Raw genomic sequence first — 6,550 nt, 5'->3', positions numbered from 1 at the left:
CAGGTCATACAGAAATGTGTTTCCATGCTGTCAGATAACACTTTTATGGCTTCATTATGACATGTAATATCTATTGAAATGTGTACTATTAACTCAGTTTAACTTGTTCACCTACACATAGGAAGGAATAAGGAATAACAACACATTCTACACTGAAATTAGTGTTGGTTCAATATTGTACCTTGTCAAATGCCGTCCAAACTGGGTACAAACATGCACACACACACACACAAACACATTTTCATATGGCCACATTTCCTGGATGCAATCTGCCAGGCGACTCATGTGCCCGATAAGGCAATGAGAACTGGCTCTGATGTAAGGCTATGAACCATTTTACAGTTTGCCATTATGCTGGGATCCATCGGTGGGCTTCCTGGATATGCAGGGCTAATATTTAACAAGGAGCTTGTGAAACACTGTCGACAGATGACCCCATGGCTGTGAATGAATCACCGCTGTGACTGTACTCAGGTGTTGGTGTGGTGTCACATGTGCTGTGCTAGCAGAGTTTGTTCCTCCAGGGCTTGCTGCATTTGCATAGATAAGACTCCCTTTTGATGGTTAATAGGTTGGTATTGAGGGAACAGACACCACCCTGGAGAAGAGAGAAGCTGATAAGATAAGGGGCCCTTGGAAAGCAGACATGCAGTCGGTGGTTAAGAATCACAGCTTAAAGTAGAGCTCCCCCAAGATTATGCAATTGAGACTGCCTGATATAAGGAATATGGAAGTGAACCACAATTTAAATGAAATTGCAAATGAGGATGTTGTTGACTGGCAATCCATGTGTGTGTGATACTATCTATAGTTCAAGAGCAAAACCCCACCTCTCTCCCTCTTCACCCACCTCTCTCCTGCCTGCTCTCTTCCTCTGTCTCTCTTTTCTAAACATGCACAGACAGGTGTTTACAAGTGTTGATGGATCTCTTCAAAAAGCCAGCCATTCATCTTCATAGATCCCTCTTTATAAGAATTGGTGTCAAAACATTGCCTCCTAATGGATGGCTTGCACGGACAGGATCAGACATGTAGCCCAAACCAGGTTTGCTGTAAGCAAACTTGCTCTATGTTCTTTGACATGTCTTATGATTGTCTGCTCTCCCATATTACCAGTTTGTACTTCATAATTCCCCCTCCCATGTGGTTGTGTGGTGGCACTGGCATGGTTCTCTCCACAGGCTCACAACGTCTAGCCAACAGTTCTATCCTGCTTGTGTCTCAGATGATACTGTATTGAAGATATAGTTCTGAATATATGAGTCCTACTGATGTTACATTTACAAAACATGCAGCTACCGAAGTATGAGAGGCAGGTGACAGATGTTCAACCTGATAAATGTTTCTAAATGTACTCCATTTCATGTCCCAGCTGTGGAAGTGTCAAATAAAAAATGTCAGTGTTGTATTCACATCATATATTTATCAAGCAACAACATTTGAAATGACTGACATGGTTGAGATAAAGGTACTACTTTTATTCAGCTTTATTGAGGTAGATGATTAAAATAGAATGAACTAACTCTACAAAGAAATCCCATCTTCTTTCTCCCACCAATTTGAATTCGACATGTCCTGTGAGGTCATTCTTATTTTTTCCCCGCTTGTCCCTCCTATCAGCCATAATCTAGGGCTGTTCGGTTCGGGATGACGCCACCTGTGCTCCGCCCCCAATGCAAACTCGCTCTTCGCGTTCATTTCATTCCTGTTCTCATTCCGAGCATTCTTCGCATCTCTGTCCGTGCGTTGTCGATTCACGTACACATATCTGGCTGACCCAGAAACACAACAATAACTTTACACAGTTTACAAAAACTATAATATCCCACATTAGACAAACAAAGGGGACGAATTTTATTTCAAATAACAATAACGGAGGTGTTTGAGGTAAGTTTCAATGTAGTTAATAATATGCAAAATGGTTGCAGACTAACACTGTTATGATGAAGTTGCGCCTTTCATTCGAAATAATAAGTAATGTATGGTATTAGAATGAGTGGGCATATTTTTATATTACAATAAAAGTGTGTCTCGGTGAGATTGTAGGTTGCCGTTTCTTGTCGCTGTTGCAACAGGGTGCTTTCACTTTGTCCACTCAGTGTTGTATTCGACTGACACGAATATCTTTGACATTTTTCACATTTTTGTAAAGAAGCCCGGCCATACGCCCTGTTATATCACAGTAAGTCCAGTGCATGAACCTCAAACTCCTAACAAGATTCCGGATACGATTGGACGTACATTATTTTATGAATGACAATTTTGGACAAGATGACGGATCAAAATGTTGCTGTTTTCTTCTCCTTAGTTGGCTCAGCCGGGAGTTGGAGATTTCAGTGGAACATTTTCGGAGCAGTGCAAAAACATTCTGCTGAAAGACTTGTTGCTCCAACACCTTTGGTCGTGTATTTTATCCATCGTCCCTTGAAGTCACTGTAAGTATATTTTTTGTTCTTTTATCAGGTTTAGGCAACAAAAATTCCATCAAATTCTTCGCATTCCATTTTCCACATGCGGAATTGATTCAACCGATCATAGGCAAGATCCATCAATGTTGCCGAATTGATTAGATGTGTCTTTTAAGATAATTGTTGATCATCTTTGACAGTAGAAGATTATTGCCTACATTTAAACACATATTGCCCATGTGCTCTCACAGTGTAGGATAGTGGGCCGGGCAACATACTTTTAGACAATATAATTTATAAAACACATATTTTGCATTTACAAAATAATCTAAAAATGTTATTACATAATTTTGGTGTTCTATTGATAGTGAATGGAAACATTTGATATCTGTTTGGATTCAATGCTAGGTTTTTCTTGCTTTCGGACACTATTGAAACGTTGCAACAACAACAAAAAACGACCATTGATACCCAGTCCTTATTTGCAACTCTCTTTGTCTGTTTAGTTTTTAAACAATTGGTAATTCAATATTGATTTGAACTATTTCAAAAAATAAATGATTACAAGTAGGCTATTGTGGGCTCTGAGCTATGTTTATGTCTGCCTCATTGCTCTGTTCGATCCTTGTTTTCCATATCCGCCTTTTTTCGGGATACATTGTTGCCTGCTCAGCTAAAATCTGAATAAATCACAGGGATGGGGCTCGTATTCCGTAGCCAAGGCCACTTCTTTCTATGTGTTATAAAGTTTCATTGCATCCGAAGAAACCGTGTGATCCGATGCCTATTACATGTAGGCCTATAACGTTAATCTCAGGAAAGTATAGATCAAGATTAAGGAATGTTAAGGAAGATTATGTCGTTTTTTATTGCTTCAGAATTTCGTAATATACATTCATTACCTACAGATTACACAGATGCTCAACTGTTGCTATTTTAAGGATTAATTTGTTGGGGGTAACTTTGCGGGAAACTTTCCACTGCCTTTTATTGTAGGCTGTGTGGATGTAGTGGTTTGCGCTGATGCTATTACAGAGCTTAAAAACATATGAATAGGTTATGTAGCAAATATATTTTATAGAGTAGGCTATGCAATTATTGTGTAATTAACTTATAGTGTTGTTTAAATTATCTCAAATAATGTAAATATTCAAATATATCTGTATATGCTTGTTGGTGAATATAGAAGGTGGGATGTCTTGTTTATTTTTGATGCGTGGTAATATCCACTTAATTCATAACTAAACAAACCAAACTGCATGAGGGTATTCTTTGGCTGTGCAAGTTCTCTGATATAGAGTGGAATTCACCTCTTAATTCTCTTAAGTTCCCCTATTGTGTGATTGGGGAAAGACCTCCTTTCTTGCAGTTAATTATAGCCTTATATTTCAGTTTGTCTCCCTTGAAAGTAGGGGCCAGCAAGATACAATGTGTTATTTGTTGATTACTCTAACTAGGCATTTAGAATTTACTACATTAATTAGGTTGACTTCTATCAGACTTAACCCCTGACATGTCATGATGTTGAGAAGTAAAGCTGCTTGCTGTAGGGGGGAAATCAGGACCAGCAATAGATGCTTTGTTTTCTGCTTATGCAACAAGTGGACCTGTTGGACACTAGCCCGCATGGCATTTTCAAGTGCAAGAATAGTACATTGTCTTTGCTTGACTCCATGAGTTTTTACTTTTGAAAGTGGGCTTATCAATTCCAATTTTACCAGATGATATCAGTTGAACCCCAAATTTGTCCTTAAGAATTATAATAATTATCTGGAATATCTCTTATTCCAAAGTGATACCATCTAAACTTATGTTAAATCCCAATCACAGAAACATATAAGATTGATAAGAAATAACAAGTCAATGTACATTATGGCAATATGTATTGAAGGTATTTTGAACTTGGCATTTAACACAGATAGACTGTAGCCTACTAAGTAAGCCCTTCCTCCCCCTTTTCTAAACATAAGCTTTGCATAGTTTTTTGTTATAACATTCATTTAGCCCCAATGACTCATTGGACAGGTATTTGTTAGCACTCAATTTTACATGTGCAGTTTCAATGTGGTGGAAGTGAGCTTCACAATGCATTACATCTTTACAAAAACACATATAAGCTTAAAGCTGTTATTTAAACAATAATACAGCGTTTTCCCCGTCCCTGTTTTGCTAAAAAGCTAAGGGATGAGGCTGGAGAAATGTAACCACTCTCAAATTCATAGACAGAGCTACGGATGCAAGGACTGACCACCCATTATATGAAATATGTTGTTTAACCAGGTTTTGAGGCTATACAGTGTTTGTTTACATTTGCATTGTTTACAAACATTGGAGTTAAACACGCTTATATTTTGGGTTCCGGTGGGGTAGACCTAATCTCACGACACATTTATAAGTTATATTCTTCAAGAATCAATGGGCATACAGTGACTTTGGGAAGTATTCAGACCCCTCGACTTTTTCCACATTTTGTTAGGATACAGCCTTATTCCAAATTTGGTTAAATATACTTATTTTCTCAGCAATCTACACACAATGCCCCAAAATGACAAAGTGAAAACTTGTTTTAGATTTCTTTGCAAATGTATTAATAATAAAAACAAAAATACATTATTTACATAAGTATTCAGACCCTTTGCTATGAGACTCGAAATTGAGCTCAGGTGCATCCTGTTTCCATTGATCATCCTTGAGATGTTTCTACAACTTGTAGATGTTTGTCAGCGGAAGGGACTGGGAGACTAGTTCAGGGTCGAGGTAAAGATGAACGGAGCAAAGTACAGAGAGATTCTTGATGAAAACCTGCTCCAGAGAGCTCAGGACCTCAGACTGGGTCAAAGGTTCACCTTCCAACAGGACAACAAGCCTAAGCACACAGCCAAGACAATGCAGGAGTGGCTTCGGGACAAGTCTTTGAATGTCCTTGAGTGGCCCAGACAGAGCTTGGACATGAACCTGATCGAACATCTCTGGAGAGACCTGAAAATAGCTGTGCAGCAATGCTCCCCATCCAACCTGACAGAGCTTGAGAGGATCTGTAGAGAAGAATGGGAGAAACTACCCAAATACAGGTGTGCCAAGCTTGTAGTGTCATACCCAAGAAGACTCAAGCCTGTAATCGCTGCCAAAGGTGCTTCAACAAGTACTGAGTAAATGGTCTGAATACTTATGTAAATTTGATATATCCATTTTTTGGTTTTCATAAATTAGCAAAAAACTATAAAAAACTGTTTTTGCTATGTCATTATTGGGTATTGTGTGTAGATTGATGAGGGGGGGAAAACTATTTAATCAATTTTAGAATAAGGCTGTAATATAACAAGATGTGTAAAAAGTCAAGGGGTCTGAATACTATCCGAATGCACGGTATATCATTAATTTATACTTTACAAAATGGATGTAGCAACTAAGGATTCTAGCTTAAAACATGCTCAAAAATGTGAGTTTTTGAACCTCAACATTCAGTAGTTGTACGCAGACCACCTCTCTCTGAATACACATGCCTTTTTATAGATCCCACCACTGTACTGTTTTGGCTAGGAATGTGGAAGTCTCAGGGCCGGGAAAAGAAGAATATAGTCTTTCACTTGTGAAATGTGGGGAGAATATGTGCATTGCTGAGGCATTGAGTGGATTGGATTACTTCTGGGAGCAGAGAGAGACCCATTGTCTTTCCTGTTGTCAAGACTGAATGTGTGCGAGGCTGTTGAGCTGTTGAGCAAAAAAGCCAGTTCTCATTGACATCTGCTTGGGTCATTTTCTGCACCTGTATGAAAAAATGCAAATATCAACATTTGCTCTAGCTTGTACTGCTCTGAGATTTCATGCCAACGACCATTAGTCAACTTGTGGTTCTACGTCCTGGCCAGGCCATTGTTGTGTCAAAAACAGGCTGTGCTGACTATGACACCATATGGCTCTTGTATGCATCCGATAAGCTATCTGTTCCCTTACCTTATCAATAGCATTTAATATGCTTCATATTTGAGTCGCCATCTGTAGGACAGTGTGTGTGTGAGTTATTGTAGGTGAGCGCATGTGTCTGTATGTGTATTTGTGCACATACGTGATTTCTTCTTGACTTGAAATTCCTGGCCCTGAATTGCACTTCAAGGTTTACTAAGCGAACAAATACGTTCATA

The 6,550-nt window shown here is 38.8% G+C and overlaps 1 protein-coding gene across 5 annotated transcripts in view; it reads left to right on the top strand.

Annotated features, from left to right (window-relative positions):
• The first annotated feature begins 1,701 nt into the window (after positions 1-1,701).
• Positions 1,702-6,550, top strand: part of LOC115112214 (transcriptional enhancer factor TEF-1-like) — a 53,474-nt gene continuing 48,625 nt past the window's right edge. For all 5 annotated transcript variants that reach the window (XM_029639099.2, XM_029639098.2, XM_029639096.2 and 2 more), the window contains exons 1-2: positions 1,702-1,887; positions 2,309-2,435. The gene's annotated coding sequence lies outside the window, so the exon portion shown is untranslated. The remainder of the gene's footprint in view (positions 1,888-2,308; positions 2,436-6,550) is intronic.

Source organism: Oncorhynchus nerka, linkage group LG27 (assembly GCF_034236695.1).
Source record: "Oncorhynchus nerka isolate Pitt River linkage group LG27, Oner_Uvic_2.0, whole genome shotgun sequence".
Taxonomy (NCBI): domain Eukaryota; kingdom Metazoa; phylum Chordata; class Actinopteri; order Salmoniformes; family Salmonidae; genus Oncorhynchus; species Oncorhynchus nerka.
Note: the sequence above shows the minus strand (reverse complement) of the source record. Positions and strands in the feature narration are given on the sequence as shown.